This window comes from Sus scrofa, chromosome 9 (genome assembly GCF_000003025.6).
Source record: "Sus scrofa isolate TJ Tabasco breed Duroc chromosome 9, Sscrofa11.1, whole genome shotgun sequence".
NCBI lineage: Eukaryota > Metazoa > Chordata > Mammalia > Artiodactyla > Suidae > Sus > Sus scrofa.
The window spans coordinates 72,753,976-72,779,226 of record NC_010451.4 but is presented as its reverse complement, the minus strand read 5'-3'; the positions used below and the strand labels follow the sequence as shown (position 1 = coordinate 72,779,226).

Genomic DNA, 25,251 nt, shown 5'->3' with positions numbered 1-25,251 from the left:
CCTTCACTCATGGAGTCTCTAATCTAATAGGAGAAAGGAAAAAAAAAATGTTTCCACCGAACATGTCTTTCATTCCTTCCTACATTCTCACCATCGCTGGAATCTAACTGTATTAGGCACCAAAGCGACCACATTATTTCATTGATGCCCCCTAGGAGCAGCAAGCAATACAATTGGTTATGGCTGATTTTACGGTTAGCCCATGATTGTTGATAAGACAAGTCAATGTTTTCTAAAGCCCTGGATGCTGCTGGTATAACCCACACATGGGTTAAAAGTGCTGAGATGGCATTTCTGATTAACCTGAGTAGCAAACTGCCTTTGCTAAAGGGCCTCTGATCTCTAAAGCAGGGGCTGCTTGAAAGAGCAAAATTCTACCCAGGAAGTGAGAGCTCTGAAAGATTTGCTTCTGTGGACTCTGCCTGGTGACATGACAGGTCCCTTCCTTCTGGAACGCTTACTCTGTGAATGAGAGCAGAAAGAAACAGCAGAGGAATGGAGGAGAGGAAAGAGAGAGCTAATGTAGAACAGACTGTGCGGTGTGGGAGAGAGGAAGTAGTAAAGCAAGGAAAGGCAGAAAATTATGAGAAGGAAAAAGGAGGGGAAGTGTATATTATCAGGTCTCTCTGATGACTTGAGTGAGACCTGAAGGAGGGAAGGAAAGGAAAAGCAAGAAGAGGGAGAGAAAGGGAGGAAGGAAGGGAGGGAGAGAGGGAAAGAGGGAGGGAGGGAGTGATGGAGGAAAGGAAGGGAAAAGACAGAGCACATAATGACACGAGTAGCAAGGCTCCAAGGGTGTGGTGGCTGTACCAATTGGACACAGAGTACTGTGGAGTAAATCCTGGGCCAGGTGCCCAGGAACAAGGACACTAAAACTCTAAGACATGACAGCTGTTTTATCAGGAGGAATATTAGTAATAATCATCTCTAACACACATGTTCTATGTGCCAATCCTGTAAGTGCTTTACATGAATTAACCTGTGAAATCCCCAGGACAACCCTAGAAGCAGAGAGTCTTAACTCAGATAAAGAAACTCAGGAGTTCCCGTCATGGCACAGTGGCTAACGAATCCGACTAAGAACCATGAGGTTGCGGGTTCGGTCCCTGCCCTTGCTCAGCAGGTTAAAGATCTGGCGTTGCCGTGAGCTGTGGTGTGGGTTGCAGACACTGTTCAGATCCCACGTTGCTATGGCTCTGGCTTAGGCCGGTGGCTACAGCTCCAATTCGACCCCTAGCCTGGGAACTTCATTATGCTGCGGGAGCGGCCCAAGAAATAGCAAAAAAAGACAAAAAAAAAAAAAAAAAAAAGAAAGAAAGAAACCCAGAGAAGTTAAGTAACTTATCCAAGGACACAAGGCTAACAGGTGGCAGAGGCTGGATTTGAACCAACAAACCTGGCTCTAGCGCCCCTCCTCTTAGGCACTATGCTCCCCCTGACTGGCCCTCATCAGGTGTGCAAGAACCTGCAGAAATAAGATGATAGGAAAGAAGCTGGTGGGTTGTGAATCTGGCCACTTCTGCCTTCCAAACCGCTTCCCACTCTTTATGTGAGGTGAGAAAAATATTTTGAACAACGTCTGCATTTGTTACACACACAGTCCAGTATAAGAGATAATCTCAATCAATTGAATATCCTGACTTTACTGTCTTAGAAATTTTAGATATAATTTAATCTACAGTATGTGAATCAAATTACCATAAAGTGACGCCTTTATGAAAACTCCCACTTGAAGACCCCAAGCAGAATATTAGTTGGATATAAAATACCTATGTTTAGGAGGTTTGCACTCTTAGGTATATATTATAGATAGTTATTATTCTAAATAAGTATGCTTGATTAATAAATCCAGCCAAGGGCTGGCTAGTTGCAAGCCTGGGTAATAGGAGGAAAGTTTATTTATTCATTGAACAAATATTTATTCAGTGCCCACTATGTGCCAAGTGATTATTTCAGTGATACAAGAGTATACAAAACAAAGTTCCCACTCTTCTGGGGATTACATTCTGGGAGGTAGGGTGGAGAATGATAATGAACAAATAAACAAACCTATACTGTGTCAGATGAGAAGTGTTAAGAAAGAATAATAAAGTGAAGTAAGATGGGTAGAAAGAGACTGGAGTAGGTGTAATTCATGCAGGGTAGTCAGAGAAGGTCCCTCTGATGACTTGAGTGAGACCTGAAGGAAGTGAGACAGACAGCCATGCAGATGTCTGGGTGAAGAGCATTTCAGCCAGAGAGAACAGCAAGTTGCTTATGCTCAAGGCTCAGAGGCATAAACATGCTTGGTGGGTTTGAGGAACAGCGAGAAGGCCAGTGTGGTTGCAGCAGAGGAAACAAGACAGGGAGTGATGAGAAGAAGCAGCCCATGGATGAAGTAGGGCAAGACTCTGGACCGTTTGTAAACCACGGAAGGGACTTAGAGTTTATTCTGAGAGAAACAGGATGATACTGGAGGGTCTTGATGCTGAACAGGAATATGATCTAACTTCAACTTTCAAAGCATCACATTGACCCTGTGTGGAAAAGGCAGAGGGGCAAGGATAGTCGCAGGAAGACCAGTTGGGAGGCTCTTGCAAGAGACCAGGTGACAGATGATAATTGTTGCTCTAGTGCTTGGAGTGTGACTGTAGGGCTGGCAGGATTTACTGATGGGGATGCATATAGGGTGTGAATAAGAGAACAGGGTCATTCTGGGTTGCTAGGTTTTGGACTAAGGAAACAGAAGAATGCAGCTTTTTATTTACTAAGGTGGAGAAAACTGGGGTGGGGGGGTTGGACTGGGGAGGAAAATGAAGAATTCACTTTTGGATGTGTTAATTTTGACACATTTGTGCAGAAAGATGTCAGATAGATAGAATTAAAAAGGTGTATCTAAATGGAATTCTCTTGTGGTGCAGCAGGTTAAGGATCCAGCATTGTCACTGCAGCAGCTTAGGTAGCTGCTTGGGCACTGGTTCAATGCCTGGCACAAGAAACTTAAAAGGTGCGGCCAAAAAATATGAATGAAGATATAAATTTTGGAGGATCCGTAAGCAAACGATATTTAAAGTCATGGCACTAGATGAGGTGACTCAGAGTGAGAGTGAAGAGAGGAGAAAGGAGGTGTAAGAATTAATCCTCAGAACACAATTATGGACTCCATGTTGGCATCCTCCCCAAATGTGTATGTTGTAACCCTCAACCCCAGTGCAATGGCATCTGGAGATGGGATCTCTGGGAGGTAATTAGGTCATAAAAGTAGAGCCCTCATGAAGGGATTAGTGCTGTTATGAGAAGAAGAAACATGAGGGAGCTTGCTTGTCTCACTGCTCTCTGTCATGTGAGGAGACAGTCAGCAAATGACCGTCTCTAAACCAGGAAGAAGGTCTTCACCAAGAACCCAACATGGTGGCTCCCTGATCTTCACTCCCTCTCAAATTATGAGAAAGAATTGTTTGTTGCTTCAGCCACCCAATCTATGGTACTTTTGTTACAGCAACCCAAATGGACTGCCACATACCAACCTAGAGGTTGGGAAGAAGAAAAATTACCAGCCAGGAGAGCGAATCAGAGTGGCCACGAGAGAAGAAAAGCAGCACAGTGGAGTCCTGGAGACAGTGGAAAAAGCAGTTCAAGAAGACTAAGCATGAAGTGTATGGAATTTCTCCCTTGATTACTTCTATTTTCTCAGTGAAATAAAAAGCAAAGAGGTCATAATGACATTGAGGAGGGGAAGAACGTGCTGGAGATTTGAGAGGACAAAAGAAGATAGGAAATAATCTTTGGGAAAGCAAGCCAGAGAACCGACTAGGGAAATAGACTAGCACTGCCTAGAAGTAGTGGGCTACTCAAGAAAGCAAAGACATGGTCAGGAGCAAGGTGGGTCAGGTGGCTCTGCCATGCAGAACTCAATGTCAGTCTTGTTTGGCTTCAGCGTCAGACAGATGTGCAGAGGTAGGGGAGAGGACACGAGCAGAGCTAAGACAAACTCGATAGGAGCATCAGCCTTCAGCACCTGGTCAAGATGAAAGGCCAGGGAACAGGGCTGGGTTAAGCCAAGCATTTCCCAGGGTGACCTAAAACAGTTGGAACTGGGGAATGCCTTGTGGCATGGATGAATAGAGAAGTCAAAGGTGAAGTCCAACAGAAAGAGAAGAGGCCATCAATTTGAAGAGTTATGAGGTCAACAGGTGGAAAATCCAGAACAGGTAGATAAAATGAGAGTGAATCAGGTCGGGTTTGTGGTTAGGGTCCAGGCAGTAACTACGACAAAGATGATGGCAATCCATTTTTATATACATACCATAGGGGAAGCTCTGATATGTTATATGGGAGTAAATGAACTTACAGAAGAACAATTCAGTCGCTGATTGAGTCTTTGCAGATACCGCCAGGTGTGGGGCAGGACCCAGAGGAAACGCTGGCAATGCGCAACAAAAGAATATCAAATCAAGAAGTGGCAGAGATCATGGGTCCCAACAGCTAAGATTGGAGAGTATGTTGAGAAAAGATGCAAAAGCAGCATTGGAAGCTCCAAGCTTGGAGTTCCCATCCTGGCTTAACAGTAATAAACCCAACTAGTATCCGTGAGGATTCAGGTTTAATCCCTGGCCTTGCTCAGTGGGTTAAGGATCGGTCATTGCCGTGAGCATGGTGTAGGTTGCAGATGTGGCTCGGATCCTGAGTTGCTGTGGCTGTGGTGTAGGCTGGCAGCTACAGCTCCCATTCAGTCCCTAGCCTGGGAACTTCCATATACCACGGGTGTGGCCCTAAAAAGACCCCCCCCCAAAAAAAAGTGCAAAACTTGACAATGAAGAAAAAGCTGCCGCTGACTGCATCAATGATGATGTGGGAAAGAACAGTTTCACAGAAGCAGTGAAAGGAGCAAACATCCCCTGAAGGTGAAGGAGGCCTGAAGTGAGTGCCCACATCTGGAATGTCCATCCCAGATGTTCCAGCAGAGAGGCAGGCCCAGAATTTGCAGGCCCACTCCAAATGAAAACGTGGGCATCTTGCTCGAAAATGATCACGCTGGCCAAAGCAGAGAATTATACCAAAGCACAGGGGCCTTCTGAGCAACCCAGGCAACTGCTCCTGCAGAGAGGAAAGGGGGAAAGCTGAATGGCATATGAAAACAGCAGTGGGTTTCTCCAGGATGGTGGCTGGGCATTAAGATGTACCAGGCAAAAGTGAAAGACTCTCCATTCTCTGTGACCACTGGATATTTTCATTTGGCTGTCATCTCAAATTCAGAAGTAGAACTGCTAAGCCTTCACCAAGCCATCTCCTTTTGCCATCTTTCTTTAATCTATCATGGAGAAAATTAGTGTTATATTAGTAATTATTGTGATATTTTGCACGCAATGCCTCAGAAGTTTGGTCCTGTACCTCAGTTTCATTGTATGCAAAATGGAGATAAATAGGAGATTTAAATAGGTTAACTTATGTAAAGTGCTCTGTTACCCTGGTGGCTATGAACATGTTAACTCTTTTCATTATTCTGTTTATTTTGTTACTAACCCAATCCTGTGATATGTTTCCTTTGAATTCTCTCTCTCGTTTTCCCATTCCTAACTATCACCCTGGTTCTTTTTGGCACTGGCAGGGGCCTTGAACTTGGCTTCCCTGACTCCAGTTTTCTTCCTTGCACACGACTTCAATCCTCTCACTGCTCCAAGAGCCATCTTCTCTGCTCAAAATTCTTACATCAGTTTTGTGTTTTGCCTAAATCATGTTGAAGCTTCCTTGCCTGAATCTCATAGCTCTTCCTGGTCAGCATGAACCCAGGTGGGTCAGAGTAATTCAACTTCACGTGCTTTCTATCAACCATTCTATGTGTTCCTGTGTCGAGGGAGGCGAGGTGAGGATGGTGCAACCCAAAGGTAGAGACATTCATCTGCCATGCTTCAGGGCCTGTCCCTCTTAAAAAGTTTCATTGAAGCATGGTTGATTTACAATATTGTGTTAATGTCTGCTATAGCAAAGCAATTCAATTATACATATATATCCTTTTTCACATTCTTTTCCATTATGGTTTATTACTTTGCATCTGCCAGTCCCAAACTTCCAATCCTTTCCCTCCCTTAACCCCCCACCCCCACCCCACCACCACAACCAGCGCTTCTTGTTCCCTGACTCTGGGCTAGGATTTAGAGATGAAGAAATAAAAGCCACAGACCCCACTTTGCAGGAGTCCATCATCCTGGGGAACCTCAGTAGGAAACAATGGAGGACAGAAGTCTAGGAACTGGGTGGTCCAGGGGTCTGACAGCCCATGGGTAGGGTTAAGAAAGCAGGAGGAAAATGGTTCTCAAGGAAGCCTGTGAGTATCAAAGAATAAGAAGCTGAGGAAACATCCCTGAGAATTTTTTAAAAATTAAATAAAATTTTAAAAGGGTGGTGGAGATGGGAATTTCTAAGGAGAGACTATGAGGTAGGAAAGGTGGTGTCATCTAAGGAAACTTCTGCTAGGCTGAAAAGGCCAGACTGAAGTGTAGGGAGGAGATTGAGAAGATGACAAACAGGATAACAGCTGGAGAAGTAAGTAGGAGCCAGTGATCATGGAGGTGGGGTCAAGGGAGGGGACCTCGCAGGGAGGCAGCGGGAGTGTAGGGCTTTTGAGACAAATGTCAGCAAGTGTGGGATACAGATTTAAGGGGCAGAATGAGGCAGCCCTTCGGCCACAGCAAAGCCATGGAAAAGAGAAGAACAGAGCCATGTGTTGAGAGAGGAGTGAGGAAGACGATGAGGAACAGATGGAGGAGACTGCGCAGCACTGGGATGAGATCTGGAGAGGAGAGAGGGGTCTCAGGTGAGACAACGCTCTCTTGCCTCCATTCCTCACACACCCAGGGACAGTGGTGGTTTTGTCAAAGCCCAAGATAATTGTAGGCGTGCTCTGTTTTAGGGTTGCTCCTTCTGCATTAGGTGGATGTTTCAATCCAGTTAAAAAGATTGGCATGTCAGTCTGAGGGTCGGTTGTCCCTAAGAGGGAAAGAATAGGCAGTGTGATTTCCCCAAAGGGATACTGATTGTGTACTAGTGTTTGTTAAGTGTCCGCTAAATGCAAAATGAATGTGGTGGGGGGTTTTAATTCTCACACAAACTTATTGTGGCGGGTAATAGTATTCCTGCTTTATGAGTGAGGGAAACCAGGGATTTGAAAGTTTAAGAACCTAGTCCAAGGTCACATGGTGGAGCCAAGCTTCTAATCCCGGACTCTCTGGTTCCAACTGCCTAAATGTTCCTTTCCTTAGGGAGGACCTTAAAACCATGCACATGGGCTGATGTGGTAGAAAGTAAAAGCATGGAAGCAATAGTCTGTTCCTCTAGACAGGTTTTAATAATGCCTTTGCATCAGCAGTTCTCGGAATTTCTGTTTTTCGCCAGAGCCCCTCAGAATCAGTGCACACTACCTTTGACCCTCCTGCCCCCCTCCCCCATTTCCCACTGCCTCATGGGAGGCTGGCAGCCACTGATGTTTTTGGTAGTTTACAGATACGTCACATCTCCCAAAGTTATGCTTCATGGCATCTTTGAAGGGTTTCTGTGATCCTCCAGTATTTCTCATTTTGAGTACCCTGGTTCTATGTGTACTATTGTAATTCATTTATCTCATTTTATTAATGAGAGCTGATTAATTTAATTTAGCATATTTAGTTTTAGCCAAAAAAAAAAAAAAAAAGTTAAAACCCAGCTCTTCTCTCCTCATGTCTAATGAAAACGCTAGGGAATCCTCCTAATGTTTTTCCAGAAGTCTTCATTCCTATTCAGTGTTGAAAATCCAGAGGGTTAAATGAGAGAGACCCCAATATAATTCACATTTGAAATCCAGACCCCGCTCTGGGTTGCTAACGTCAGAGTCTTACCCTCTGGCATTACTCCCGTTTAGGGGATTTGTAAAAACAGATGTATCATGGTGGTGCCAAGCACAGCATGCTGGATTAGACTATAGCATTTTTAAGTTGCAACAGCCATACGAATCATCCGGTCCAATCATCATTTTTACTGACAAGGACCTTAAGGCCCAGGGGTTGAGCATGTTGCCCAAGATCACACCTATAGTTTGTAGCCAACTTCACGTAAACTTTCACAGGGACCAGCAACCTTCATTACATTCTCGAATCTTCTCTTGCAAAGGTAAAACTCTTTGTTGCCTCTCTCCAAACTGTTTTCATAACATCGTCCTGAATGATTAACAAATTCGTTTAATAGGCATAGACACTGAAGGTCAGAAAGGTTAAATATCTGTTCCCTGAAGGGACAGTGAATTATTACTGAGAAGGGAAGAACTGAGAATAAAACACAAGCTCCTGACTTAGAGATCAAGGATTCTGCCCTTTAGGAGACACTCACATAGGTATTAAGGATATTGGCATATAAAATTAGTAGCCTTTCCAGTTTCTGGGCTCCACAGAATCTAATTTACCTCAGAGTTTAGTATTTGTTCTTTCCAAAGAAAAATCACTGAATCAGAATTTTCAGGGGTAGGGAATGGAGACCGTTATCTAAACACATTTTCTTTCGAATAAGATTTTAGACTTTGCCTTTCAGACAAATTTAGAAATTTATCTCAACATGTTTTCTTTCAGACAAAAATGTTTTAAATGACTAATATCTGCAACACAAGAGAAAAGGTAACAAATCCACACAAAGTAGCAGGATGACCTTGTTCTAATCCCTTAGAGCAAAGTGGAAGACCGTTTGACTTGCAAATGTTATTCCAGTGATATCACCATCTTCCAGTGTGCTCTGTCCCTGCTTGACTCAGTAACACGCATGAAGAGAGACAAGAGCCATTGCTGCGTTCATTGACCACCCACTGTTGCCAGATGCCACAGCCAGGTGCCGGGACATTGCCAAGGGGAGCAAGGCACAGTGGATGCTCTCCGGGATCTCAGGGTGGTAGATAGCAGAGCATCAAGGTTTTAGGAAGGTAGGAGGCAGATGACCTCAAGAAGTTAAAGCAAAGATGATGTTGAGCTGAGGATATCTCCCAGGTTTTAAGGAAGAGTTGGGCCTTGGAAGGATTGTAGGATTTAGAGAAGAGGGCTAAAAGGGAAAGGAACAGATGGTAGAGGAGACGCGTTTCTGGGATCCTGAAATCAGCACACCAATCCTTAAATTTTGGTAGGATTGTATAAAATTTATTCTAATATATCCCCCTGAAGGAAATCAATAGATTGTCTCAAAAAAGAAGGAATAAAGAATACAAAGTCAACTTTCTCATTGACAAACATTTACTGGATATAAAATATTTGCCAGTTACTGTGCTAGGTATTGGGGATAGGAAGCTATGAGGAACCTTGAACAAATTTATAGTAGGGTTTAAAAACTGGATCCTCTGTAAATCAACTATACTGAAATTTTTTTTTTTACAAAAAGACTTAAATTTTTTTAATTAAAAAAATTAAAGAATAAATAAAAATAAAAATGGGATCCTCTCATTTATAGTAAAAGGTTTGATCTACAGAACTGTGCTATTATGTACTTTCTTCTAGGCATTCTGAGAATTCTGCGTAGAGTTCCATTCTATATTCTTTTCAGGGAACATTCATAATGAGACAACATAAGAGTTCCATGAATATGGACACATACACTATGCAGTCTCATTCATTGCATAACAGGATAGACATAGAATGCTGTTCATTCTGAAAGAACCTGGTTGTCTGGCTATGCCATATGTAGAGCACTGAGGAACATCTCTTGGTCCTGCGACCTCAGTATGTGCTTTCTTCATGTATCCCTGCCACCAAGCCATTCACAGAAGGTTCTCCCAGGTGAATTTCTTTATCCTCCTTTCTCCCAGATCCTGCTTTATCATCATTCGCCCACACTGTTAGTCCTTCACTGCTTCATCTGAATGATCTCTTTAAAACACGCACACACCTTTTAGCTCAACCAAAGGCAGCTATTATGACATAATTGTTAGGCCATATGTGCAGTTGAGATGCAGGTATTATCTTGGAAAAGAAATGTAGGATGTCAGTGAAAAGTACAGGACACTATAAACGGAAGAGAAATGTAGGTATTTCAATGTGACTTATCACCATCTTTGTAAGTGTATTTTTGTAGTTATTTTTCTGATTACTCAGAATTCTAATGCAGATGATGAAAGGATCTTAAGAACATGTTTCAAACATGTCACGACAATATGCCAGGAACATACAAGTTTTCACATATGCATACACAAAGGAAAAAGATGAATGTCTATCAAAAGGGAAAAAATAGAAAAGATGATGACAGTTATACAAATATGAACATAGTGCTGACATGTTGCATAGGAATAATTATAATTTCATTCCATGAAAACGGAATGTTTAATAGATAATAATGTTTCGTTCTTCTCCTTAAATTTTATAAGCTACTAAACTCATGTATTCTTTTCCTCACTGCAGATATCAAAGTCTTTTCAAGTCCACTGCTCCAATGCTGTGCACTAGTTCATATGCAACAACCAGAAGGGGAAAACCCAGATCATTTCCAAGTTGATGGGAAGTAATTTATTTAGAAGATTGAACTTAAATAAAATTAAGTCCACAACTCTACAGTTGAAAAAGTTGGTAGTTCAGTTGATTTTTCCTAGGATATTTAGCACATTTTCAATATTATAAAGAAAACCTGAAAAAAAACTTTGGGAATTCTGGGGCCAGGGTGTGTCGGGGGAGTGCGGTGTGTGGGGAGGAATTGGGTGGGGGAATGCATTCAGATGCACTGCATTATATTATGCTTTTTCTGTTAAAATAATAGTTTTTTGTGGTAGTTACTCAACAAATGTAATATTCACATACACATATAAATCAAGTTAAAAATGAGGGTAACTGATTTCAAAATTACTAATTCAGAAAAGTTTTTTTAATCAAAATGATAAACAGGAGAGCTTACAGACAAAAAGTATAAATTTACATGGATCTCTAAAGTTATTGTGTAGTAGATTCTAGTAAAACCTCATTTCTGAGTTTCTGGAACATGTATTTTATAAATTCAAATGGCAAATAGAAATCAGAGATCATTTAGAATTAGATGTACATTATACAATTAGTAACTTTAAATAAATTTCTCATTTCTTAAAGTGTTATAAATTATAGACCAGAATTTAAAATAATATTTTTATTTTAGTGAAAACATTTACAGATATTTGATATAAAATGTTCACACACAGAATATATCTCTTATGTGACACTAAGAAAACTTTTAAGGTAAGCTACAACATCATATCTAGAGATAATTCCATGAATTCCAATTTTTTAAAAACTCTAAGATGATTTGCAGCTTTAGAATACTGGAGATGCGGTGTGAAAATATGGGCACAAATCCTGAATGCCATGTTTTCATTCATCGAATACTCCTAAACAAAGGAGTCGGAATTGGGTTCACAGTTTATAAACTTTGCGCAAATTTTGTTATGATAACCTGTTACCCACAGAGGAAGTTATCTATAAACAAAACAATCTGGTGTTTACTAATTTTATGCAATCCATTGTAAAACTTCCTGATCTCAAGTTTTAACCAACTTGGAGTTAATGTGATCCATAACCAGGGAGAGTGACCAATGATAAATTAACAGTATCAGAGTAAGCACATGACATAAAGAGAGGTAGCACTCAGTATTAACATATGTAATTAAATAAAGTTTCATTGTTGTAGACATTGCCCAAGTGATCTGGTAATCTAAATCATGGAGCTTCTAATCCATCTGTGGTGGTTGTCAAATCCAGTAATTAAAAATGCAACCCAGTGTAGAAAGACATTTTTTCTGTTAATTTAAAAGATACTATAGCTTAATATTTTTAAACAAATTATTTACTCAAATTCTTAGAATCATTTGCTGTTTCCTAGGACTATTTATTGACAGTTATTTCTGAATTACATAAATGTGTTAATTGCCAGCAAGTAAATCTTGTTTTAAAAAACACTGACAAGTGTGAGCAATTATCAAAATGGAGGATTCCCATTTGTTCCTCATTTAAAGTCTAATTGGTGATTTGTAATAATCCAGTATTGTATATAAATACAAAATCCAGCAATTTGCTTTCTTAAGTCTATAAGGTATAGGATATTGTAGATAATTTTACACATTATCTGAACAGAATTTTGTTCAGAAATTGGATTTCATTTTAGAAGATATGCTTCTAAGGACAAAGTATATTTTATGAATTATCTAGAGCATAAAAACCACAATTATTCATTTTTAGTTTTTAAGAAAAATTATTATAATTCAGTGCAAAATATTTGCCAATGGAAATGCAACAGTTTTTATTTACCTAACTTGTTACTTCACACTGCAGTATAGAATTAATTTTATAAAGGCAAAATTTTGATGTACTATGAAATTAGCAACACGGTTTAATTCAAAAAGTCAAAAAAGATTTATAGAATAATATTTTCAATTCCAACAGAATTTTGTTGGGTTTTAATTTTTCCACAGAGCACTGAAATAAATAAAATTTTTTAGGCTTTGCATTAAAGATGTTTTAAAAAGTTTCAAGTATTTTACAGAAAGAGATTTTGGACAATACTGAAATTTTTTCCTAAAAACAGCTATTTTAAGGTTTGTTTTACTTCATTGTAGAAAGTCTAGAAGACTTTTCTTTTTCTCCAAAATCTCATTTTCACCTGAAATAATTGTATTCAGGTTTTCTCAGCAGGTAAAATATGCATTCTTACAAGGTTTCAAATTTCAGAATTCCAATAATGCATTTCAACTGAGCACCCACCGAATTGTGTTCTGTGTGTGTGTGTGTGTGTGTGTGTTATCTTGCAGTTCTGTTATTTACAATCAATTTTAGGCTTCTTAGCTCCCCAGAAATACCTCAGTGAACCCTCAACAGTTGCTAGCCACTTAATAATTGTGAACCGGCCAGCCCCATCAAGTAGATCGTTAACCACAAAAGTGCCTGACAATTTCCAAATCATATTCTCTGTCCAAAAGGAAGAGATAGGGCTTGGTGAGGCCGAAAGGAAGCGAAGGACAACAAAACAAATGCAGTTCATGCTGAAAGTGAAAAGTGCTTTGGACAGATTAGTATTTTCTTTTCTACAAGGCGTCCTGCCAATTTTTTTTTTTTAATAGAGAAGAGTTATTTTTTTGGTCTGATTTTTCAGTTTCTTGGAAAGTGTCGCTTTTACCCTCCCTACAGACCTTCATAATTACTGTTGGTTGTTCTGTTTTTCCCATCCGTTTGCATCATAGACTGCCGATACCCCCACCTCACTCTGTCAAAACCCCAACTCCGGGCGACCCTGGATTTGGTAACTCCACCGACTCCCGACGACACATTCCACTCTCCCTCTCACGCCTTTTATTTTAGTCGCAAGATCCCCACTCCAGTGGCAGTGAAAGCCGGAAATTTTCATTTAACTCCCCCCCTCCCTTCTTCGCCCCCTACTCGGAGCGGAGAGCTAGGGGGCCAGGAGGTTCCGAGCACAGCCGGGTCTCGGCCGCCTCCCCTCTCTCCGGAAGGCTTTAATTTGCACACTTGCTTGCCACTGCGCGGCGAGCCCCCAACCTAGCTGCGGCGGGGAGGGTCTCGGCGGAGTCGGCCTCCCGGCCCCCCAGCCCCGCCCCGCTGCCTCCGCCGCCTCCCCAACTCGGGCCCCTAGCGCGGGCCGGAGCCCCGCGGCCCCCGTCCGCCCCCAGCGAGCGGCGCGGGCGGCGCCCTCCGCCGTCCCTCCGCCCTCCGCCGCAGTGCCCACCCCCTCGCCGGAGAGAGGGCTGGTGACTTCTTCCTCCGAGCCGAGTTACCTGCTCCGCGCCGCGGTGGACACGTGCGAAGGTCGTACTGACACCCGCAGCCCCCTCGCGAAGCCCGAAGCGGCGAGGCCCATCAGGTGAGGAGCTGTGCTCTCGGGTGGGTGGGCTGCTGGGTGGGGGGTCCCCAGGGGAGATTTCGGGGCTTGGCGGGGGTCCGAAGCGAGGGTGGGTAGGGGCGACGGGTGCGGAGGAGGGGTGGTAGGTTTTCGGAATCCACTTTAGTTAACCCCTTACAACCCGAGGCGGACTTGTTACGGGGGCCAGTTTGGGGGCGCAAAAGTTTCTCCTAATCTGGCTAAGAGGGGTATATCCCACACGAGGGACACCCCCCTAACGCCGAGATCCTGTGCTTGATCCCGCATAGCCTTGCGCACAAACACCCACACAAACACTTCTTATCCGGTTTCTTCAAACGGAACTCAAACTCCACCTGGAAACTCACATAATAACCCACATTTAGGATTTAAAGTGCATGCTTTTGGAGACTCGATGCGGGGGGATGTTTGGGTGCCCTATATTTATTTCACCACGAAAGCTCGCCCTCCATCTCGCTGACCCTGTGGGTGGGGGCTTCACCTTTCCCACCGTGAGATAAATGTTAACGCAGACTTTTTGCTGGCAACCACTGCGGGCGTTTAGGCACATTTAGAGGAGTGCACGCAGGCGCCCGGCGCCCGGGCTGGGAGCCCCGCAATGATGCACGCTTGCTTTGGTTTCCCAATTTACTCTCCTAATTTAAAATATTGAAGTTAAAATGCACGCCCCGGGTGAGCACCTTCGGGCCCAGCACTGCGCCGGTCATTGTGCACGTGGGAGCATCTGCGTGTGCGCACACGCGGGAGTCGTGGTCCCCGGTGCGGCCTCTTGTCGCTGCGCTGGTGGCGACCCTTGCGGTGCTTGGCAGGCTTGGAGAGAGGCACATGAAGGATTTCATTGAGTGTGAAGACAGAGAGCAGAGACAGAAAGCAGAAGGAGGCGGCTGCAGCCTTTGTAGTCGCGGAGGAATGCGGAAATGTTGAAGCACTATGTCAAACTATTTTGAAATGGGGTCAAGTCACATTCAGCCAGCGTGGGAAAGCAACAACAACAACAAAAAAAAGTGGAGGAGAGCGGGGGGGAAAGGCACTGCTGCTCCCGTTTCTCTCCGCCGGAGCCGACCGTCCGGAGAGCGAGGGGGGAGAGCGGAGGCGGGCGGTGCGGGGCCAGGCGGGGGCAGCGGGCTCAGTTCCCTGCGGGGGTGGGACGTCCCCGACGCTTCCTTCGCTGCTGAGCGGCGGGCAGGACTGGGGCGGGGAGGGGGGCCACGGGAGGGGCGGGCCGCTCAGTCTGCGGCTGCTCCTGCGCTACCTGTGTGGCCCTTGTCCTGGCTCAGACCGCGGTGCTGGCTCTGGGGGCTTGTTCCTCGGCTCCCCCCAGGCTTCGCCTTCACCTTTTAAGGAGAGTTTTGAGTAGAGTGAGTGTGAAGGACTCTGTCTTCGCTGCTGTTCCCTCCGCCTGCATACTGTGGGGGTTGTAGAGTTTGTTTCTTTAATTCCTGGCAGAAGGCAAGGGCGCCAGCGGTGGCGGGGCAGGTAATTCCGAGGTGCCCCGGGAATTTCGGACACGCGGCGGGAGTGTCGAATGTCCGGCCGAGGCCAAAACAGCAGTGGGGAGGAGGTTCCCTAGGCCCTGGATGGCAGCTCAAGGGGAAGGAAACCCCCCCTTTTGTTGTGGGGATTCCGGGGGGCCACTGGCTGCTGACTCGACCCGGCCTTGAGCCGAAAGGGGAATGGAGCAGCCACCTCTGCTACCTACGTTGGGGGCGACCCTGGGAATGGGGAAGGGTTCGCGAGTCCTGGCCGAAGGGTGCAGCCTCTTCTCACTTTGCTCTGGAGGCTCAGCACTTACCACCCCCCCTTTTAAGGGGGGGTCTAAGTTTTGCTCAGGTTTCAGTCGGTTGAAAATTTCAAGGCGAGTCACGGTTATGCTGCCTTCCTTCTGGAGTTGTTCTCCAAGGAGACGATAAGCAAAGTGCTGCAAACACCTCTTTCTCCCACTCTTAGGGTCTCCTGGGCTACTCCCCTTTCGGGGCCCCATCCCTCACCCACCCCCAAGTAGCGGGAGCCCCAGCCCTCCCCGACCTGATGGGTTTCCACCGGGGAGGTCCTCCGAGTCAGAGGAAGAATTCTCTTTCCAACCAGTCTCCTTTGCCCCAAAAAGACCATTTGTGTGTGCTAGTGGTTTTTAAATATCTCTTCGTCGAAAAACTGAAAGTAGAAAGAAAGGAAACAATTTCGGAACAGATGTCTGACCACCCCTTCTCGCACACTCCCAGCATCGGGTTACAGGGTCCGGGGAGCCCCCACCCACATTCTGCGGCCCCACACGGGTGGACTCGCGGTCTCTGCACGCCAGGTTCTCCACGACCCCTAAACGTCCCACGACACCCCAGGAGCCCCTTTCCCTGTACGTCCAGGCCTGGGCAGGCGGAGAGGGTAGCAGCGCAACACAATGATATAGGAATAAATATTAAGCCGTGACATTGACGTGCCCGGCGCCTCCCCTCCCCCGCGCTCCCGGCACACTCTGGGCTGCTCGGCACGCCCCCTCTCGTTCCACTGCGTCCTGCGCCCCGCGCTCATCCCCGAGGGGCCCCTGCAACCTCTCGGCGCGAAGACGGCTCCAGCTCAGCAGGGAAAGAAAAGTAACTTCGCTTTTCTCGAAGGAACCAGGAAGGATTAAGCGGCCTGGGAGAGGGCAGGAGCTCGCGGAGGGTAGCGATGGGGGCTTCGTGAAGGAGGAGGAGGGGCGTCTACTGGAACCCCGAGGAAGGCGCCGGGGATGTCTGATTACACTTTCTTCTTGTCCTCCCGTCTCCTCTTTTAGGTGGAATGACTGTGGACTGAGACGCGCTCGGGCAAAGACTATGTAATCGCCTCGGTGTCTGTGCAGAAGACTGCGCTTCGGGGAGGGAAGAGGAGGGCTCGGCTCTCTCGGTGACTCGGCAGGCGGAGTTTCGCAGCGGCGGCACCAGGGTTGCGCCCGCCCGCGGGGAGGTCGCTCCATCTAGCCCCGGCGGTCGCCAGAGTCTGAACGCGGTAGTCGGCGGGGTGAGAAAGAGCGAGACCGAGTCTCGGCGCGCGAGGGAGCGGGCCGGGGAGTCCCGGAGGAGGCGAGCGGCGGCCACGAGCGAACCCAGCGCGCCCCACGCCCGCCCTAGCGGCGCCGCGCCGGGCGGCGTCCGGGCGGCATGGAGAAGGACAGCCTGAGCCGTGCCGACCAGCAGTACGAGTGCGTGGCGGAGATCGGGGAGGGCGCCTATGGGAAGGTGTTCAAGGCCCGGGACCTGAAGAACGGAGGCCGTTTCGTGGCGCTAAAGCGCGTGCGAGTGCAGACTGGCGAGGAGGGCATGCCGCTCTCCACCATCCGCGAGGTGGCGGTGCTGAGGCACCTGGAGACCTTCGAGCACCCCAACGTGGTCAGGTGAGCCGTGGAGCGGCGCCCGCGCCGTCGGGGAGCCGCGCGCCTTGGGAGGGCCGGGTCAGAGAACCTCCGGCCTACCAAGATGCTGGGAAGGGGGTGGCTGGGGAGCTGCGTCGCGACCCGTTGATATTACAGAGTGAGAGTAAGTTTTGTCAACAGAGCCAGGAGCCAGAGCCGGTGACCTTGCCAGACGGCGAGCAGAAAGACAAGTCAGAAAACGTGATCCGCGCAGGCACCCCCGCTGCTGTGCCAGTTCTGTTTTCTCCCCGCCTACCCTGAAAGGGGTCCGGAAAGATGGATGCCCTTTAGGGACAGAACAAGCCAACCTGAGACGCGCCCCTCCAGCCCCTGCATAGTTTCCTTGGCCATTAGGGCAATTCTTGATACTGAAAATAAGCAAGAAACGGTGATAATTGGTGGGAAGGAAACTTTATTGGTGAAGCTTAGGATAAATAACGTTTAAAAATGCAGAAACTTTTAAGACTAGTTTTGCCAGTCACACCTACATTTTCTCTCTGTTAACGTTACATAATGATAAGGATTCCTGGTTTAAGAGCGTCAGTGCTGATACCCAGTTTGTGTCATTTAAAAAAACTTCTTTCAAAAATGTTACCTATTTGTATTACTCTCTGTCTCTGGGCCAGCATAGTTCTTAGGTTGCTTCTCCCAAAGGTTAGATGAGAGTCCAAGATGGGGAATCTTTAAATTCTAAATGTTCTGTCCTTCCCTGTGTAGGTTGTGGTAGTGGGTGGAGAGGCAGCAGTTTTTTAAGGCCTCACTTTTGTGGTAACCAGTATTAAACCAAAATGTGTGTGACTTAGGATAATGATGTTTTCTTAGTGATCCTGGAATTTACCCATTGTGTGTTTGACATTGTGTGGTGTGTCATCCTTTTTTTTTTTTTTTAAAAACAGAGGTGCATAGTTTTAAGTTGAAGAGGAATGCTCAGAAACGTCTACAAATTCCCACGTGATTTTTACCTTTGTTAACTCCTAAGATAATGGGAAAAGGAGGTCTTGAGATCTTCTTCCTTTCTTCTCATCCGATTAGGGGTTCTGTTCAACAAATATGGGTTCACTACTGTATGTGTGCTGTGAATGAAATTATCTAAATAAGCACAGCTAAATATTTTTGTAAAAAGTCAAACAATTTAACATTAGTCATCAAAGCAGAGAGACCCAAGACTGACCTTTGAAATACCAAGTCCCTCTACAGACTCAGGGAGCCCAAGTGTCTACAGAATCTTCCTGGGAGGTTTCAGCTTGTCTTCTCTTCCCAGGCTGGGTGATTTGTGTGGTGCTTTGTTCTTGACACAGAATCAGCCTAGAAGGCAGCAAAGAATCATAAATACACAAGTAAGGTAGTAAACAGCTACGGAGATAGGACCCCATTTAACCTTTACTTTAGCCAGTGAAGAAAAGAGGGACAAAAGATCACTAGACTAAGAAAAGGAGTGTTTTAGGAAGTTGGGGTTACATATATAAAAGCAATAGATAACCTTTGTGTTTAGGTTTTCTTTGCCGAAAAACAACAAAACCCTTTTGAGGAGTCTTTCTGATATTGGAGGGCAAAGGGAAGGGTACATTTTGTCCCCTGTAACTTCGTTATCTTTCTAGAGGAGCTACCTAGACACTTTGCAGAGGATGAATTCTGCCGCCGCTGGAGCTGTAGGTGCAGAGTTCTTGTTTCATTTTGCTTGTGACCTATGGATAGTATCCAATTAGGGATGTTTATCATATATGTAAATAAAATCATGCTCTTCCAATTGTTGAGGGGTTACAGAGGCACCCCTGGATAACAGTCTCCTTTACAAAGCACAAAGCACAATTTATTCTCGCAACAGAGGAAAGTTGTTTTTGCCATGGCGCTAGTAGCTTTTGGCTAATCCCTCTTATTCTCTTGATTTTATCCTCTTGAGATTGGTGTCTTTATAGATTTGTAACTGACCCATGTCTTCCATTCTGTACAGAAAAATTTTAGAAGAGTGTACTTAGGAATGGAAGATAAAGGCATCATTTTCTAAAACCATTTTACCTGTTAAGAGGTGAGGATGAACCTTACCTTTTAAGAATGGTGAGGAGAACCTGAGATAATGTCTATGAGAATACTTTGTACATTTAAGAGTGTTTCAGATGTCCAAGTATTACTTGTGTTCTGGCAGATTGGTGGGGCCCTTGCCATGGAGAAAGTTCCCACTAAGGCATCAGTTCACCTGACCTTTCCTATAGGATAAATCATACTCAAACCCAGACATTACAGGCTCTGGAACCAAGAAGCTGCTTGAATATAATGAGCCTGTAGTGTAGATTGTCAGAAAAGACCATCAGTCATATGCCATGAAATTCAGTGACACTTGAGAAAATTATTGATGATGTCATCCTCACGAGCTGCAGCTCTCCATTCCATTTTATTTCCTTCCTGTTTCTCCTCTTCTGCTTCTGCCTTGGGGCAATTACTGGCCCCCATGACTTGCTTAGGAATTCAGATTTTAAAGGATACTGACATTTGTTCAGGCAGGATCAGGAAATCAAGGACAGGTGACAACAAATGCTTTCCTTCCAAGGAAGAGTTGTCAAAGTTGGGGCCCCAAACCCGTGATTTATTGTTGCCTCACAGGAGCAGCTTTACAGTCCAATGGCTGGCTCTTTAAAGGTTTCTTAAAAGGGCAGATGCCTTTATAAGTGCCTTCAAGTCATAAGTAATTGATCATAATTATAGGCTCATCCCACAGAGAGTTAAAGCCTCTAAGCTTGAAGGAGCATAATCAACTTATTAGTTTTTCAGAAGTTTAAGATTTAATTTTGATGGATTTGCCAGACAAGCTGTCTTGTTACTGGTGGCACTGCACAGGGATAAATGACTTGAAATTCTTGCTCACCTGTGCTTGATGTTTCCCAGGCCCAGCCTTGATCAGCCAGTCAGTGTCTGGGGGGGTGTAAATTTACTTGCAGTTTTACAGTTGGTAATTCCAATCTTGGAGCCTTTGCTAGAATTAGACTTTAGTACAAACCTATATTGGAGCTTCTGCACTCCACAAATGAGTCTTGTTTTACATTCTGAACTAAATATATGTATATAGATAAACTAATGTGTTTTATCAGCAATCTGTTTATTCACCAACTCTTTCTGGAGGGCCCACTATTTTCCAGACACTGCTAGAAGTGGACATCAGTGAACAAGTCGAAAAATCTCAGAGTTCCCATCGTGGCTCAGTGGTTAACGAATCCGACTAGGAATCATGAGGTTGTGGGTTCCATCCCTGGCCTCGCTTAGTGGGTTAAGGATCCCGAGTTGACATGAGCTCTGGTGTAGGTCGTAGACGTGGCTCAGATCTGGTGTTGCTGTGGCTCTGGCTTAGGCTGGCAGCTACAGCTCTGATTAGACCCCTAGCCTGGGATCCATATGCTGCGGGTGAGGCCCTAAAATGACAAAAAAGACCAAAAAAAAAAAAGAAAGAAAGAAAGAAAGAAAGAAAAAGTCTCTACATTTAGAGAATTTGACCTTGTGATGGAATGAACAGTTATCTTTTTAAGAATTCACTTCTCTTTATTCCTGCTGCCTTGTTTTGCCATATTTAACCTAACCACTTTCTTAGAACAAGTAACATTTGTGATACTTTGGTTACCATGAATGCGCTGATGGAGCAGTTAGGTAACCAAAACACTAATCAGAATCAAATGCTTTTTGAGGATTAAATTTCACCTTAGGGACATAGAAATAAATGTGTACAAGAAGATATTGACAGGTAACTAATAGATATGAACATTTGCACTTCATTTATGCCACGAGGATTTAGGAAGGATCCACTGTTTATAAGTCATGGGGTTAGATGCTGGGAAAGATCCTAGGGTGAATCATGGCTGGCTACTCCTGTCAGGTAATACCCCCTGTGTTTGAAGTTGTAAGATGATCACCATGACCCCAATACATGACAGTATGGTGTCCTTCTAGAGACACTGGTAAGCCCTACCAGTATTGTTTCCACAGGTTAAAGTTGTTAGTGCATCAGTAAAAGTAATTCAAATTCAAGTTGAATTCACTGGTTCAGAAACTAAAACTCATGGCATTTCCGTGAATAAACTTGTAGCTTCTGAATATTTTAAATTATTGATATTAGCGTTATTTAATCATTGCCTTTTTAAAAAACATCGAAGAATCCATGTAACTTAGTAATTATTATTCAAGGAGAGTTTCCCATTTCTCTTTAAAAAACCTCAGTAGTATATATCATAAAAAGAATAGAAATATGGTTTCTCTAGGAAAATTTAACTATTAGCAGAGTAGAACAAACATGGCATATGATTTGTTGCAGCATAAAGATGAGACCTCAGGTGGGTTAGTTCACAGGACTCCTTCTGAATAAAAGTGTTATTTTGTAGGGAAATAATATGTTCATTAGAGCTTGTTTGGGCGAAAGAAGGAAAAGCAGGAGTTTGTCTTTTCCGTGTATATTAAAAATATTGCTTGGTCCTTCATTCTTTGAGTTCCTTGAAAAGTTTCCAATTTATGGAGACTATTTAGTAAATACACAATTTCACAAAGATGTTCTGCCCATTCCTTGTTCCTGCAGAAGAACTTGGTAGTGCTGAATTGTTGCCATTGATTGCACTGTATCCTTTTTACACAACTGTTACTACCATGAAATTATTAGAATTTCTCTATTAAAGAGAAAATGGCTTCTTAGAGGAAACATGTATGACTTGAAAATCTATGCTTAAGATGTAGGTAAATGGATATCTAGGAAAATGGACTCCTTGATAAAAATAAATATCCCTTAAAATATACCTCACTGTTGGAGTTCCCGTCGTGGCTCAGCAGTTAATGAATCCGACTAGGAACCATGAGGTTGCCGGTTCGATCCCTGGTTTTGCTCAGTGGGTTAAGGATCCGGCGTTGCCCTGAGCTGTGGTGTAGGCCGCAGAAGCAGTTCGGATCCCTTGTTGCTATGGCTCTGGCCTAGGCCAGTGGCTACAGCTCTGGCTAGACCCCTACCCTGGGAACCTCCAAATGCTACGGGTGCAGCCCTAGAAAAGACAAAAAAAAAAAAAAATATATATATATATATATATATATGTGTATGTATATATACATATATGTATGTATGTATATATATATATATATGTATGTATATATACATATATATATATGTATGTATACCTCACTGTTGATGATTTCCTAGGAGTATTTTTAAAAACAAAGCATCCGGAGTTCCTGTCGTGGTCACTGGTTAATGAACCCGATTAGGAACCATGAGGTTGTGGGTTCGATCCTTGGCCTTGCCCTGTGGGTGAAGGATCCCGCATTGCCGTGAGCTGTGGTGTATGTCACAGAGGCGGCTCGGGATCTGGGACTGCTATGGCTGTGGTGTAGGCCAGTAGCTGTAGCTTCGATTCTGTAGCTCCGCTTCAGCCCCTAGCCTGGAAACTTCCATATGCCAAGGGTGTGGCCCTAAAAAGACAAAAGACAAAGACAAAAACAAAACAAAACATCCGATATTTATACTGTGTCATTGGAAACTCATGAATATTAGGGTTGGAAGACACTTTGGAAGTCTCTGAACCCTTTTATATTGTAGATAAAGAAATGAAAGGCCAGAGGTCAAACAGCTTGTCTATCATTGCCATTTTAAAGTTGTTGGCTTACTCCAAAATCTGAGTAGTAATTTTTAAATAATTCTTTTTGTTTGATGGAAGAAGTCAACTCAAGTGAGTATGTTTCTAGTTTGGAAAAAGGAAACTGTATGTAGACAAAGGTGATGGTTTGCCAGGAACAAATGACATTATCAGCTCAAGAAATTCCTGAATTGTGCAGCATGCCTTACTGAAGTCAATCTGTAAAAAGTGTGATGATTATCCATTAAATTTTGCTTTTAAGGAAATGGGTAATAACTATGATCATTTAAATAACTATAGTTAAATAGTGTGGGTAAATAATGTAGTTAAATCATAAGGTAATGATGTTGAATTCATTTTAGACAAAGAACTGGTAAAAAAGTCTAAATGTTTGGTATTCCCATCTGATGAGTGAACTATTACATGGTGTGACTCTGGCATCCTCTACCCATTTGGTGAAATAAACATCATCATACTTGAAAACTAGGTAGCATAAAAACCTTTAGATGCCTAAGCAGTTCTTTTTACCCTTGCTTCTTTTTTTAATTGAAGCCTAGTTGGTTTAATTGTTGTGTTAATTTTCACTGTACAGCAAAGTAATTCAAATATATATATTATACATATATAATAAATATATATTATATGCATATATAAAATAAATATATATTATATACATATATAATAAATATATAATATATATGTTATATATATATACTTTCTTATATTCTTCTCCAGCATTTGTTATTTGTAGGCTTTTTGATGATGGCCTTTCTGACCTTTGTGAGGTGGTACCTCGTTTTCATTTTGATTTGTGTTTATCTCAGGATATTGAATATGGTTCCCTGTGCTACGCAGTAGGACCTTGTTATTTATCTCTTCTATATGTAATAATCTGCATTTACTAACTCCAACTCCCAATCCACCCTTCCCTTAGCCCCCTCCCCCCGGCAACCACAAGTTTGTTCTCTCTGTCTTGGAATCTGTTTCTGTTTCGTAGATAGGTTCATTTGTGTCATGTTTTAGATTCCACATGGTAAGTGATTCATATGGTATTTATCTTTCTCTTTCTGACTTGTTTCACTTAGTATGATAATATCTAGGTCCATCCATGTTACTACAAATGGCATTATTTCATTCTTTTATGCCTGAGAAGTATTCCATTGTGTATGTGTACCGCATCTTCTTTATCCATTCACTTTTGATAGACATTTAGGTTGTATCAATGTCTTGGCTATATGAGTAGTGCTGCAATGAATATAGGGGTGCATGTATCTTTTCAAATTACATTTTGGTCTGTTTGTATGCCCTGGAGTGGGATTGCTGGATCATATGGCAACAGTATTTTTAGTTTTTTGAGAAACCACCATACTCTCTTCTGTAGTGACTGCACCAATTTTCATTTCTATCACCAACGTAGGAGTTCCCTTTTCTTCACACCCTCTCCAGCATTTGTTATTTGTAGGCTTTTTGATGACGGCCTTTCTGACCTTTGTGAGGTGGTACCTCATTTTCATTTTGATTTGTGTTTCTCTAGTAATTAGTGATGTTGAGCATTTTTTCATGTGCCTTTTGTCCATCTGTGTGTCTTCTTTGGAGAAATGTCTGTTTAGGTCTTCTTCCCATTTTTCAGTTGGGTTGCTTGTTTCTTGTTGTTAAGTTGTACAAGCTGTTTGTATATTTGGGAAATTAAGCCCTCATTGGTGGCATCATTTGCAAATATTTTCTCCCAGTCTGTAGGTTGTCTTTTCGTTTTGTTTATGGTTTCCTTTGCTGTACAAAAGCTTGTAAGTTTGATTAGGTCCCATTGGTTTATTTTTGTTTTTATTTCTACTGCCTTGGGAGGCTGACCTAAGAAAACATTGGTATGATTTATGTGAGAGAATATTACGCCTATGATCTCTTCTAGGAGTTTTATAGTGTCATGCCTTTTTTTTTTTTTTTTTTTTTTGCTATTTCTTGGGCCACTCCCGCAGCATATGGAGGTTCCCAGGCTAGGGGTTAAATCGGAGCTGTAGCCACCGGCCTACGTCAGAGCCATAGCAACTCGGGATCCGAGCCGCGTCTGCAACCTACACCACAGCTCACAGCAACACCGGATCCTCAACCCACTGAGCAAAGTCAGGGACCGAACCCGCAACCTCATGGTTCCTAGTTGGATTCGTTAACCACTGCGCCACAACAGGAACTCCAGTGTCATGCCTTATATTTAGGTCTATAAGCCATTTTGCTTTTATTTTTGTGTGTGATGTGAGGGTGTGTTCCAGCCTCACTGATTGACATGCCACTGTCTGACTTTCCCAATGCCATTTGCTGAATAGGCTGTCTTTTATCACTGAGTATCCTTGTCTCCTTTGTTGAAGATTAATTGAACATAAGTGTATGAGTTTATTTCTGGGCTCTCTGTTATGTTCCATTGAGCCGTATGTCTATTTTTGTGCCAAT

At 43.7% G+C, this 25,251-nt stretch overlaps 2 long non-coding RNA genes across 6 annotated transcripts in view; both read left to right on the top strand.

Annotated features, from left to right (window-relative positions):
* The window catches only part of LOC102161391, a 152,943-nt gene extending 140,538 nt beyond the window's left edge, over nt 1–12,405 (top strand). The window contains exons 2-3 of one of the 2 annotated variants that reach the window (XR_002347037.1): nt 3,479–3,635; nt 10,380–12,405. This is a non-coding gene — a long non-coding RNA (uncharacterized LOC102161391). The remainder of the gene's footprint in view (nt 1–3,478; nt 3,636–10,379) is intronic. The other variant, XR_002347038.1, reaches the window with a different exon arrangement.
* The window catches only part of CDK6, a 254,774-nt gene continuing 243,118 nt past the window's right edge, over nt 13,596–25,251 (top strand). Inside the window, exons 1-2 of one of the 4 annotated variants that reach the window (XR_002347034.1) lie at nt 13,596–13,812; nt 16,601–17,197. This is a non-coding gene — a long non-coding RNA (cyclin dependent kinase 6). Of the gene's footprint in view, nt 13,813–15,066; nt 15,307–15,383; nt 16,489–16,600; nt 17,198–25,251 lie in introns of those variants that run through there. The other 3 variants (XR_002347036.1, XR_002347035.1, XR_002347033.1) reach the window with 3 other exon arrangements.